Raw genomic sequence first — 15,574 nt, forward strand, 5'->3', positions numbered from 1 at the left:
TACATAAATCCACATTAACACATTTCAGACCTAGTAAAACTTACTTTGAATGAAGTAATTTCATACCTTTCTCACTCATGTGCCCAAGTTTGTTGTTCCATAGCATTGTATCAGAATGCACAACAACTATTTGTTCTCCCTGCTCAACTACAACAACTGTTCCTGAACATTCATTTTTCTCTGAAACAATTAAAGTAGAAGGAACAATATGACCTGTACAAAGATATAAGGTGCCTACTTTCACACCTTTTGTTACTACAAGGGAACCTTTTGAGACCTTCCAATTTTTATCATTAAAAGTAACTACACAACCCTCATCACCAAATTTTCTTACTAAAATTAAGTTTCTACTCAGCCTTGGAACATGTCTTACCTCATGTAGTAGCCAATGATTTCCATTCTACAACTTAATCTTAACAATTCCTTTTCCAAAAATATGATAGGGTTCATTATCCCCCAATAAACAAGCCAAAATACCCTTGGACATAATCAATAAAATAACCTCTATGAGGTGTAGCATGAAATGAAGCACCAGAATCTAAAACTCATGTATCATCAAAACTTTCTAAAGACAGAAGCAAAGCATCCTCTTTGGATTTGTTACTTACCACATTTGCCTCCTTGTTCCCTTCTAGTTTATCTCCTTCATTTTTCTTTCGAGTCTAGCAATCTTTCTTCTTATGCCCTAGTTTCCCATAGTACCAATAGTCGTTTGGTCCTCTCAACTAAGACCTTTCCCCCTTTAACTTTCCTCTTGATTTCCCACGATTTTTAGATTTATTTCCTCTCTCAATTGTTCTACCTCTACTTTGTGTGTTCAAAGCACTTCCTAATGTACATCCACCTGAGGTTTTTCTATGAGTTTCCTCACTCAAAATAACACTAATCACATCATCATATTTTAGGGTATTAGATCTAGAAACATAATTACTCACAACCATTACCAAGCCATTCCAGCTTCCAGACAAAGAACATAAAATCAAGAAAGCCCTAATTTCTTCATCAAAATTAATGCCCATAGAAGATAACTAACTAGTAACAATATTAAACTCATTTAAATGATCTACAATAGATCCACCTTATGCCATTTTCATATTAAATAAATGCCTCATGAAAAATACCTTATTTGAAGCAGAGGGCTTTTCATACAATTTCACTAGGATTTCTGTCAACTCTTCTATCGTCTTCGCTTTTGTAATGTTAAATGTCACTGATGGTGCCAAGCATAATTAGATGCTTCCACGTACCTTTCTGTATAAAATCTCCAAGTCCTCATTTTTCATAGTTCTCTGGTTCTTCATTTTTCCTTCCAACAGCTTCCACAAATCCTTCTGATAAAGATAGTCCTCCATTTACATCTTCCATAATTGAAAGTTCTGCCCATTAAACTTGTCAACCCTCAGCTTACCCTCATCTGTCATTGCTCCCACTCAATCATGAGACTTTCCTGCAAAGGATAATTGAAAAAAAAAAAATATACCTCGCTCTAATACCACTTGTAAGGATTAAACCACAAACAAAAATAACAATTACATGCAAATATAAACAATATCAGAAAATAATAGATCACATAGAAGAGAACATAAGACACCAAGATTTAATGTGGTTAACCCAAACCTTGGGCTATGTCCACCAAACAACAAGTCTAATATTATTGTGATCCAATGATTACAACCTGATTACAATCTGTAATCCCTTGCAGCTCAATACCACCGCAAGAAGCAATTTTCACATCACACCTTATTAAACAATCCCTAACCCTAAGCCCTTTTATACAAGTATTTTTGCCACTTTAGGCTTAAAATTAGGTACAACATGTCGGCCATAAATTGGTGAATAAAGAATAGCCAATTTTTTTTTTATTAATCAACCATACCAAACCCCAAAAATTTATGAAGTATGTACAATACTTCCCTGATCAGTCACCACAAGCTAACACTAATATGCTTGTGGATCTTGGGGAAGTAATAAATGTAACAACTGATGAATATAGGGAAAATTAGATTTACAAGGTCTCATACCCACTCCCACAGTTTTGCAAATGGTTGACTCTTCTTTGGTAAAACCAGAAGGTATAATTGAAGATGTTATCATTTCTATTGAATCTTGGGAGTATCCAACGGATTACATGATATTACAACCTAAAACTAAGTTAGGGGGATACCCCCTCATTTTAGGAAGACCTTGGTTAGTTAATGCTAATGCTTTTATTGATTGTAGGTCTGGAAACATGGTAATCTCAAATGGAGAACACACAAAGGAGCTAATTTTGTATCCTCCAACACAACTTCTGGCAAAAATAGAAGAACCCTTGTGGGTTGATAGTGATTTGGAATATTTTTGTCCTATTTTGGACATCAAATAGAGTAGGGAGTTGGAAGGTACTTCTGAGGATATTGTCATTAACCATATATTGAAAAATTATTATGAGGTTGGTGATATTTTTGAGTCAATGATTTTTTTTTAATAATGAAAATAACACTTTCCCATTGGGGGACTTCCCATTGGTAGGTGATTCATCATCAACTCAACATTTTATTACTCTACATTAGTTTTTACCACACACTTGTCAATATAGTCCATTCTTGATGCCCATCCTTAGAATGTCACTTCATGCTATAAAAACCCCTACACATTCTTGTCCTACTGAAGTTCTTCCTGGGAACACACTCAACCTTAACCCAAATATAAGTGAATCCCAAACTAAGGATTTAATTAAAATGTTAAGCAAATATAAAGAAGCCTTTGCATGGGATTATCAATACATGTGTGGTATACATCCTTCCACCTATACTCATCATATCTATATCGACGAAGGAAGTAGACCAGTAAGACAATTGTAAAGGAGATTAAATCTAGTCCTCCAGGAAATTGTAAAAGAAGAACTGCAGAAACTCCTCAATGTTGGATCCATTTATCCAATATCTGATAGTTAATAGGTATCTCCTCTTGTAGTTGTACCTAAGAAGAATGTTAAATGGAAAATATGTGTCAATTATAGAGCCCCCAATAAAGCCACAAAAAATATCATTTTCCACTACCTTTTATAGATCGAGTTTTGGACACTTTAGCTGGTAAAAAGTCCATTTCTTTTCTAGATGGATTTAGTGGATATAACCATATTCAAATTGCCCTAGAAGACCAATATAAAACTACTTTCACATGTTCTTGGGGTACATTTTCCTATAATGTTTTACCATTTGGTTTACGTAATGCCCCAACAACCTTTGAAAGAGCGATATTGAGTATTTTTGTTGATCTAATTCATGATTGTGTAGATGTATATATGGATGATTTTACTATGTATGGTGACACTTATGAGGAAGCTAAGATAAATCTTGAAAAGGTTCTTAAAATATGTATTAACACTAACCTTTCTCTAAGTCACGAAAAATGCCTTTTATTAATGACTGAAGGTATTGTTTTGGGTCACCATATCTCTTCACGAGGAATTAAAGTGGACCCTAAAAAGATTCAAATCATTCAAAATATTCATATATGTACTTGTCCAAAAGATGTATGTAGTTTCTTAGGGCATGCTAGTTATTACCAATGGTTTATTCAAAACTTTAGTAAGATAGCCTCACTACTCTTTGAGTTGTTACGTAAAGATGTGGAACTTTCATGGACACCCAAATGCCAGCAAGCTTTTGAAGAAATTAAAGGTAAGCTCATCTCTACTCATGTATTGTGAGGACCAAACTAGGAATTATATTTTCATATTCATATAGTTGCATCTAGCACTTCTATGGGAGCTATCCTTGGATAAAAAGAAGATAATCTCTTCTATTCCATTTATACACCAATAAGAATTTTGCTAGAGTTAAGGTAAATTATATAGTTACTAAAAATGAATTCTTGGTTATTGTATATGCAATTAATAAGTTTTTCATTATATCACTAGTCATAATTTTTTTGTACATGTTAATCATTATACTATTCAATTTTTAATAAATAAACTAGTGGTTACTAGGCTTGTAGTTTGATGGTTACTTCTTTTGCAGGAATTTGACATCACCATACTTAATAAATCATGACATGAAAATGTGGTGGCTAACTTCTTATTGCGATTACAAAATGTAGATGAACCCTATCTAGTTAATGATACTTTTCCTTATGAACAATTGTTTGCTATTTCAGTTAAAAGTCCATGGTTTGTTGATATTTCCAATTATCTCATTACTTGTAAATTTCCATCTCATTTTCCACCATGAGAAAGACAAAAATTCATTAGGCTTAGCAGCCAGTATACTTGGATTAACAATTTACTATTTCGTACAAGTATTGATAATGTTGTGTGTTGCAAAAGAAGATGTTTTAGATATTATTCATGCTTGTCACTCTTAACCTTGTGGAGGTCACTTTGCAGCCCAACACACCACTCACAAAGTTTTAAGTGTAGGATAATATTGGCTTATGTTACATAAGGATTCTAAGAAGTTTGTTCAACATTGTGACAAATGTCAAAGAATGGGTCAACCTACTCATTCTAATGAAATGTCTTTACATCCTCAATTGTCTATTGAACTATTCACAAAATGGGGATTAGATTTTGTAGGATCTATTAATCTTCCTTCTCAAAATAAGGAATATATCTTAGTATGCAAAAATTATGTTACAAAATGGGTCAAAGTAGTGGCCTTAAAACATGCTAGAGACACAAAAGTTGCTAACTTCTTATACTCAATTTTCTTTACCAGGTATGGTGTTCCACATGAGATTGTCACTGATCAAGGGACACAATTCACTTTCAACTTGATCAAATCCTTGGTCCATGACTATGAACTCAAGTATCATAAGTCCTCTCCTTACCATCCACAAGCCAATGGGAAATTGAAAGTTACCAATAGAGAGTTGGAGAATATTTTGACAAAGATAGTAGCCTTCCATAAGAAAGACTGGGTTGATCATCTTCCTAAAGTTATATGGGCCTATAGTACGACATTGCAGACCTCACACCATAGGAGATTATTTGTGGCAAGAAACTTATTTTACCTATTGAATTTGAGATTGAGACTCTCTACACTACTCTTGAACTTAGGATGAATCTTAGTGAAGCTCAAAAAGACCAACTAGCTCAACTTCATTCCCTAGATGAAGTATACCAAGAAGCTCTTCACCATACATAATTGGTTTAGAAATAATAAAAGCAATGATATGATCATTTCATCCGACCTCACACTTTTCAACTAGGTGATTGGGCGTTGCTCTATGACTCTTAATTAGAGGAATTCCGAGGAAAGTTTCATACCCGATGGCTTGATCCCTATGAGATTCAAATAGTTTTTGATAATGGATTTGTTCACCTCTATACAATGGACTCTAAATGTTGAGCTCTACTTGTAAATGGCCATCATCTAAAGTTGTATAAGAATCCTCTTTCTAAAGAGCCCATCTTTTTTGATATAGCTCAGAAACTCATTGTTGCTCCTTTTGGCCTGCTACATTATAAAGACCTCAAAAAAAAAAAAATTTATATATATATATATATATATATATATATATATATATATATATATATATATATATATATATATATATATATATATATATATATATATATATATATATATATATATATATATATATATATACATATATACATACATACATACATACATACATACATACATACATACATACATATATATATATATAATACTAATGTAGGGACATTCATAATGTCCTTCTTCCATCGGCCTTTGCAGGTGTGACAAGAAGTTCCTTTACTTTATGTTGCCTAACTCACCAATGGATGCTACTCTTCCTCCATGTTCCCATCGCCTGCACTTATTTTGCATGCATTAGACATGGGACCTCCAAGTTCCTATCACTCACAACTTTCCCATTCACACATGTCTTTTTTCATGGCTTGATGATTATACCTCTTGCCACATTTTGTTTTGTTAGTGCTCTCGTAGCTACCTTGTTACACATGTGATGAGACTACTTCCATTACTACATGGCATTTCCTTTCTTATAGTTCATCATGTTATAATTCCACATCACCTCTTTGCAAATATTGTAGCATCTCATGATGTCACTCTTTGCCATCATTGCCACACTTGCTCAATCATCATCATGATTACAGGGATTTTTTCTCACCCTCTTTTTTTAGTAATATTTTATATTGCTAATTTCCTATCACTAAATTTGGTGAAAGAGGGATGTTTTCATGATATAGTTGGGGGGGTGTATATGAACCTATCTATTTATGATGACCTTGTCAAAAAAAATGCCAGTTAATTATTTATGTCCTTTTCAATTATCATTTATGGTATCTCATTTATGAATGCACTTTGTCTTTGGTTATTTTCCAAATATTTTCTCCTAGTTGTGAATGTTGTGACTTGGATTTTTTATCTATAAATCCTTTGTTTGCAATGGGTGGTGATCATGAACAGTTTGAACTTGATTCCATGGAGAAACTACTTGCTAGTTGGGAAGCCTATAAATTTTTTCACCAAGTAGGTTGACATCGCTATTTCAAATGATTATGTGGTCATGATGATGTCATTGCCATGGGATTTTCTGAAGGGTTTCTATAGCACAATGTTACAATTTGAGGGTTAACATTCTCAATGATAGTGCAAAAAATAGCTAGAGTAATAGACTTGTCTTTGGCAAACTTTACTTTCCTACTGTCAATTCCAGGGTTACTAAGTTGAAAGAGGGTTGAATAAATTTTCTAAAATGAAATGAGTCCATTGAAATTGTTAAAAGGCAAGGTTCTCAATGTAAGTCTCTTCCTCCATCATGGGATGAGGTAGCTAGATTTCTAGGCCAATATAGTACTCGTGAATTTTTTTTAACTTTGTTCATGTACATTGTTTATGACTCATGCTTCATTTACAACTAGGTCATGTTGTTAATCTTCCTTATTACATGTACCATTCAATGAAACAATCATGTAGTTAGTTTAGGGAAGGCCATGCTAATTCTCTGGCCTATCATGGTTTAATCAAACTCTTAATTATGTATGACCTTCAACTTCACAAACCCCACATTGACTAGGATATGTTTATCAAATTAGTCCTAGAAACTACAGAACCCCAACCTATAAGAGCATAAGTTTTGGAGGATAAGAAACCCTCTGAAATGAAAAAATATAGAATGAGCCTTTTGGTAAAATGTCTAAAATGCCAAAGAAAATTCTAATTACATCTTCCACTACCAGAAGCCTAATACATCCTCTGTGCGTTGAAACCCTCCATGGTCTACCAATCACCTAGACAACCTAGCTAGTGTCATCCAGACTACTATAGAAATAGAGGTAGAAATATTAGCCAACAGTTCCAATAAAAAATGAAAAAGAAAGTAGATAGGGAACTCCAATAAAAATAGACAAGAGAAAAAAATAGAAAGATGCACAACTAGAGAACCCTAATGAAAAACTAGATAACCCTAATGAAGAAATGAAGAACCCTAATGTAGAAATGAAAAACCCTAATGTAAACTTTGAGAATATTAATGTGGACCCTGAACACCCTAATATGGGAGAAACAAATCTTGATGAGAATCTTATTAGGGCTATCAAACTTCCTAAGGAAAATATTAAAAATCTTAGTGAAGATGTTGAAAATACTAAGAGTCCTACTATTAAAATTCCAAGACCTTAGGGAAGTACAACAAATCTTGATGCATCCTGAACCAATTTCCCATATGAAGAAAATATCAACCAATAATGACTGATATAGAACAAGGTGGTGATGTAGGGGAGGATGTTGACCCTAAAACTATGTGAAAAGATGGGATGTTACAGAGTAATATCAAGAGAGCTTATGAGAAGGAAGGAGAACACATGTCTAATGAAACAAAAAAACAAGGCAATGAAGATCCATTCCATGAAGAAAGTGTCTCCTCTACTCCCCCTAAGCATCCTCCAAAAGAAGAAGAAAAAAATAAAGAGGAAAGCTTTTCTCTCCCTAAGCCAGATTTGGATAATGTCGAGAAAGAAAGATCACCACATATTGTGGTTGTTTATGAACCACGTTCTAGAGCTATCATTGATATCTCCAATGCCATTAATGTTATTCTGGTGATAATGGCAGCACTAGGCACATCAGTCGTTTCCATTACTAACTAGTTCCAAACTTTTATTTAGCTACAACAAGAGACTCAACAACTTTGGACACAATTACAAGGGTAGTCACAAGACATTAATGAAGGCAAAGGAAACATGGCTACTAGTTCAAAGGACTCCATGGAAAAGGAACATGGCAATCATCTTCTTTTTTGTATATCTTGTTTGCATGTGGACATGCAAAGTCTTGAAGTTGGGGGGAACGATGAGTCATAATTGTGTCTTATCTTCATTAGCATTTTCCCCTTATTTGTCTTTCATCTTTAGTCATTAGCTCCATTTTTTCAGTTTATTGATAGTGGAATAAGATATTTAGTACCTCTTTAGAAGATGGGAGAATAATTCCCAAAGTGATCAATTGTTCCAAAAATGATATATTTTTATTTAATTCTACTACGGGAACTATATAGATGGATGCATGTGATCCAATGAATAGAAAGGCTCATGGCACAACAGAATTAGATATTAGAGAACCATAGTTCTACTTTGATTCCTATCATTTAGTTAGGATATTTTGAGTATATAATATAAAGATACATAGCTACTTTGCTATTGTTTGTTTTATAGTTTAAAACTTATGGCTAGAGGCCAAAAAAAACTTGTATAATTTTAGGACAATGGCCTGCTGCCATAATCATCTGATTCAAACTCTATTTTGGAGCTTTTGAAACTATATAAACTCATGCATGATCATAAGATATTAAGTTAGATTTTGATATATTAATACTCTATTAGAAACTATTTTGGTGTTGACATATCGACTAGAGTTTGATTAATTACAGTAGTTGTGTGACTAAGTTCTTTGCTCACCATGAGAACCTAAGGTAGGGCACCCTCTCGGGAATCTTGGTGAGTTTTTTTATTTTTATAGTAGTTTTGATTTCATTTGCATCTTGTTTATACTTTTGCAAGGTTTGTATGATTCCATTTATCTTATGATTTAGTTTCTCTGTTTTGATGGTGACTTTATGCATGTAGAGAAATGGATGGATATTAATAATGAAATCAATGTTATGTTTGTAAAAGGAAGAAAATAACTTATGATCCCAATTAAATTCCAACCTTCACATTCTAATCGGGTCTAATCATTTGATTATATTACTATTGCTACATGTTATTCCTCTTTTATAGTAGTATAAACTTCTTGTCACATCCTACCATATCCAAACATCCTCTCACTCATTTTTGCTACCAACTATTATTGAAAGACGTCCTATCACACCTGAACTTTTTATTACAAATAGATTCCATCCTAATATTCATTGTTAATAAACATAACAGAGTAATTAATGAGTAATTTTCAATATTTATATTTAATTGATAGTGATTATTAATGGCAATTTTTAACATTGATGTTAAATTGAGTTGGTGTGATTATTGATTGTGAGTTTTACTACTGGTATTTGATTAATTGGTGTGACAATATAATATTCTAGTGATTAATGTAATTAGATCGGACCTAAGGTAGATTTCATTTTGAAAGTGTGATTTCATTTATAAGAGAGTTTTATTCTTCAAAGTGTGGATTTTGATTCTCTCGTTAAAGACTTTTTACTTTGATTCCTTAGTGTGTGAATTAGATTGCATCCATAATCACTTGGCTTGTCATCTTCATCCCTTAAGAAAATAGCAACTACATCTCTTATCAACTTATGAATCCCAGATTGACACTCTTAGGGTATTTCAGTCCAAATTATATCTCAAAAAAACTCATCAAAATGGACCCAGTTATACCTTACAACCATCCCCACTAGGTATTTTCAATTAACTAGGTTTTGCTTGAAAACAAAATATGTTGTTATGAGTTCTTTTATTGCTTTCTTATTGTGTTGTAGTTTACTTTCTATATGCTTTATATGGTATATATTCAATTAGTTTAAAGTTAATAAAAGAGATAGAATATTGATTCACCCCTCTCCTCGCCTCCTTCTTAGTATTCTTCAATCATAATAATTGGTAACAAATCTTTGTGCCTCAAAAGAAGTCTAATAGCTTGAGGAGACATGCTCTCATTCTTTAAAACTTATATTATGAGACATGTTGATTATACAAGGTTTGTTATTATCATGCCCCTAAACTCAATTGTGAGTTTGATACTCTTCATATTATTTTCCATTTGTTAAGCATTGTGTACCTAAAAAAAACTATGAGTTTTTCCTTGAAAATTATGTTGTCCCTTTGTCATTTTACTCTGTAGTAGGGAAACAAACTTCTCTCTCCCTCATCCAAGTTCAATGGGTTTTTTAGTTCCTTTGTTGTCTTCATCTGTAATGTCCTCATTTCCTTTTTTTCCCCATTATTACCATCTCCATATATCTAATTCCTTATGTATACTTCTTGACAATGCACATAACACAACTCTTACAATGAATAATACTTATTAGATATGAAATCAACCCAAGAACTTGCTTGCAATCCAAAATTTATCTCATTTATTTTGAGACACTATAAAAAACTAAGATCGCAATTCACTAGGGATAGAGATTTTATTGCATCTTCCTATGGATAGAGTATTTTAGTGAGTGAGATTTGGTAAGGAGTATGTTAATTGACCAATTTTGGCATAGCTTTGTTATCTAGTTTGGCTATGATGGTTATCATAGTCTCATTTGGACACATTTTTGAATCGTGTCTTAATCCTTCCATCTACATAGTGAAATTAAAACACAAGTAAAAGCATCAAACCTAATAATTTAAATGATAGTTTTTTTTACAAGCTAAACTAAACAAGTAATTGATTAATAAGAAAATAGAGAAGTCATCAAATTCCTTATGAAAAGATCAACTTAGCCTAAATCTAGGGATCATAGAATCACACTCTATTTTAATTCAAAAAGCCCTCTTGAGACCAGATCTAAGGCTCATAGTGAAGCTATTGAAGAATTAACAGTGCAAGCTAGATGCTTCTTATGCCAAGAGAAGTATGTTGTAGAATGAAAATCCAAAGAAACTCACAGAAATAAATCAAAAACCATTTAATGGATGCTTAAATGTAGAGGGAAACCATTAAATAATGAAAGATAAAGCAATGTAGAATCTAGATAACTAAGAAAACTCCAACACTATATAAAGAGTTGATCGTAAAATAAGAGATCATGCCTTGAATTTATTACAATCCATGAGACTACATTTATTTAGGGTATATTGCCAAACAATTCACACTTGCTACTACAACATCTAATAAAATTATACTTTAAATCATGCTATGATGAATGTTCATACCCTATTCTAAAGGGGCCATGTTGACATAGGCTAAGATGATACTTCTAAAGGTGGTTGAATCCAACTTTATAGTTGCAAATTAGACTAGTTTATAAAATTGATTCAAATAAACTATACATGGAACCTACCATTGAAGATGTTAAAAACTAAAGCAAATTGGATTTATTAATTTATTAACATAAAATTCATCTTGACCTACGATAATCAATAATAAGTTCTTATACACATTCATGAGTGTTAGTAAGAACATTATATCCAGCTACAAGATCAACACCTTGTGGGATGAAAAATATAATTCAGCTAAAAAACTACCAGCCTTGAACTATTAATTGAACTTTGTTATTTTGCATTTACTACACAACTAGCATGATGAAAAGTATTGCCAACTTGCATAGAAAAAATATCTCTCAAGAAAGAAGACACGCATCACTTTTCACCTCCTAAAAAAAAAACTTATCCATTCTTAAATTATCTTACAATGTACAATAAAATAAATAAATGCAACAACCTAAAAAATTATTATTACTAACCACAAATCACATCAAACTCATCGAGCTATTTGAAATGAACAAATTAAAACATCAACTAGCATTCAAAGAGAAAAAAGAACCAACCAAGTTTACTTAAACTTGTGCAAGAAAATATGCATGAGGAAAAAGTGCATGCTAGCATTCAATAATTCTATTTCTATTGTGTGCTCTCTCTTTTTGCATGTCTGTATGGCTATAAATATTGAAAAACTTAGGACCTAGTTACAGTGTCTAGATGAAGATTAACTAATGCTAGAATCTATGTGGGGGTTTGTATAAGGAGTTGATATGTTGGAGGCTATTACACTTGAATCTAAATTGGGAGTCTGGTAGCAGAAGATTGAATATCAATCCATCCATTTTTCTTGTTTTCACTGTAAAAAATTGGGTCACTGGGCAAAGAAATGCCCCACTTTGATTAGCAAGTAGAACAAATTTAAGAAAATATGGGTATGTAAAGGAGCTAAGGATTATGTTAGTGTTGATCAAAACTATGATGCAAAGGGAACTAATAAGGTTAGTGTTGGTTCTCAGGTGATGATTCTTCAATAGGGTAACAATATTAAGAAGGTGACTTTGGTGGAAAATGATTGTGATTAGATGGATTCTACCCAGTTGATTAATATTGAGGTGATGAAGATTCAGGGTATGGACCCCTTAGATAATCACCTGGTAGTAGAGGGCAATATTGTGGAGCCAAAAGATAGCCTTGGTGATGATGGAAAGATTACCAATAGGGGTGGGAATGAGGATAGTGAAATTGTTATTGAAGATATTTCGGGAGACTATAGTAACAATTTAAATGAAAGAAAGGAATCAAACTTCCAAGAGGTACAAGAGTGCATCATTCATGAGGCAGACTCCCAAGTTAAGAATAGGTCTTAGAGAGAAGTTCCTACTATGGATGACTCATCAAAGTGGGAGGATGTTGAAGATATCTCTAGAGCCTTAAGGGACGAGGAAGCAGTAATTGGAGATGATTGATTAGAGGAGGGGGCTAAAAAGAAAATTAAAAATTAAAAAAAGGAGGAGGTTAGCTTTAAAAAGAATAAAGAGAATGCTTTGATGATTAAGAAAATGAGGAGTAACAAGACATGGGATGTCATGTGTTTCAACTCTCCTATTGGAAAGAGCTTTAAAAAAGGAGATCTCAAGAATAACAAAGATAGGGATGGATGTTTACCCCTTACCCCAATTGGAAAGGGTATCAAATCCTGGGGATGTTGGCCAAACCCTATTTCTGTAGGGAGACCTTCTAATGTGCAGAAAATAATTGTGGAGACTAACAGAAGTATAACAGATGGTAGTTAGAGGACTATCTTAGAGAAAAAATATTTCCATAAGAAATAAATTTTATCTCATGGAATATTAGAGGATTAAATAATCCTCATAAGCAAGATATGGCGAGGAATATGATTAGAGATAATAAGCTAGATATTGTTCTTCTACAGGAAACTAAGATGCTTAAAGATAAAGTCAAAAGTCTATTCTTGTTCAAAAGTGACAAGATTCTAGAGGGAGATGTTGATGGGGCCTTAGGAGGTATGGTTGTTTTTTGGAATGATAAATTTATTTGTGGGGAACTTGTTTCACTGAATGGGAATATGATGAATATTAGATTCTCTAATACTAAGGATGGCACTTCATGGGTGTTAACTAATATTTATGCGCCTAACACTAAATGGGGTAGGAAAGATCTTTGGATTGATCTTTCTAATCAAAGAAAGAATTTTGAGGATGAGAACTGGGTTATTATGGGTAATTTTAATACACCTTTGAAAGAAAATGAGAAGATGGATGGTAATCAAACTAATTTGGACAACATGTTGGATTTGATGGAGTTTATTGATAGCCATCTTTTCCATGACATGGATCTACATGGTGCTGACTATACTTGGACAAATAGAAGGTTAGGGAAAGACCTTATCCAAGTGAGGTTGGATAGAGCCCTTATTAGTAATGATTGCTTTTTGTATTATAAATACTCTCTATCTACTCGTGTAAGAATGGGCTATGACCATTACCCCATTTTTCTTTTGGCTGACCCAATCACTAATAAGAAGCACTTTCCCTTTCTATTTGAAAAAATGTGGACTCTCTATCTTGAGTTGGCAAACCTTATTGAGGTTTGGTGGGGTATTCAAGTGGAGGGAACAACTATGCTTAAAGTTTCCAAAAAATTGAGGAATGTTAAAGATAATATCAAAAGATGGAACAAGGAAACCTTTGGGAACATATTTGACAACAAAAGGAGGATTCTTGAGGAATTAAAGGAGATTTGAGAAAACATCCAGTCTGAGGATTATGAGAATGTGTCTAGGATGAAGGGAGATCTAAAGCTGATTGAGATGCATGATATTATTACCAAGGAGGAGATGTACTAGAGACAACGGTCTAGAATTTTTTTTTTTTAAAGAAGGGGATAGGAATACTAAATTTTTCCATATGACTACTTTGAAGCATAGAATGGTTAATAAGATCTCTAGACTCAATGTCCATGGTCTTTTTATAGAAAACAATGAGGATATTAAAATGGAAGCCATGAATTTTTTTAGTGGACTGCTAAAGAGTGAATCCAATCTGGATAAGGATAAGCAAAAGGAATTTCTGGAGTGTATCCCTAATAGCATCTCTAATGATCAGAATACAAAAATCACTGCCATCCCTACCAATGATGAAATTACCAAGGCTATTTTTTCCTTTGAGGGAGATAAAGCTCCTGGTCCAGATGGTTCCCCCTTCCTCTTTTTTCATACTTATTGGCGTATAATTCAAGAGGATGTTTTTTTATGGCATTAAAGAGTTCTTTGGGTCTAGAAAGCTCCTTAAGGAATTGAATGGCACTTTTATGGCTTTGGTCCCTAAAAATATTGGTGTTGATTGTATGGACCAATTTAGACCAATTAGTCTTTGAAACTCTTTTTATAAAATTATGTCCAAATTTCTTACTCTAAGGATTTTATCTTTATTACCTTCTTTGATTTTGAGATAGCAGAATGAGTTTATTCCAGGCAAGTAGATTTTGGATTTTATCATTATGGTGCATGAACATATCCATTCCCTTGCTAACTCCAAGAAAGAGGGGCTCTTATTAAAGCTCAATTTATCCAAAGCTTATGATAGGGTAGATTGGGAGTTTTTGAAATGTGAGCTGTAAGCTTTTGGGTTTAATAAAAGATTTTTGGAATTGGTCCTTATGTTGGTTTCCTCTACCACCTTTTCTATTCTCAAGTCAATGGTTCTCTAACCCCTTTCTTTTGGGCTTCTCATGGTTTAAGATAAGGGGATCCACTATCTCTTATCCTATTCATTTTCATGGCTGAATGTTTAGGAAGATATGTGGAAAAAACTATTTTGAAGGGGGATTTTGTGGGTCTAAGGCCTTCATCTAAGAATTTAACTTGCTCTCATCAAAAATTTGATGATGAATTAATTGTGATGGGAGAAGCCTTTATCAAAAATGTGAGAAATATCAAGAAGGTTCTTGAAGATTATGGGCAGGCCATTGGACAGATTATTAACTGGAACAAAAGTTTGATTCACTTTATCAATGTTAATGAGAATAGACAAAAAAATATCAAAAGAATCATTGGTTGTGAGGTTGGCAACCTTTTGAGATCATACCTTGGTCTTCCTCTTTGTCTTGATCCTCTTGAGTCCTTCTGGAGTTCATTGATAGAAAAAATCCACTCAAAGTTAACTGGTTGGAAAGGTTCCCTCCTTAGCCAGGTTGGTAAGA

This window comes from Cupressus sempervirens, chromosome 4 (genome assembly GCF_028749045.1).
Source record: "Cupressus sempervirens isolate cs-2001-9-10 chromosome 4, ASM2874904v1, whole genome shotgun sequence".
NCBI lineage: Eukaryota > Viridiplantae > Streptophyta > Pinopsida > Cupressales > Cupressaceae > Cupressus > Cupressus sempervirens.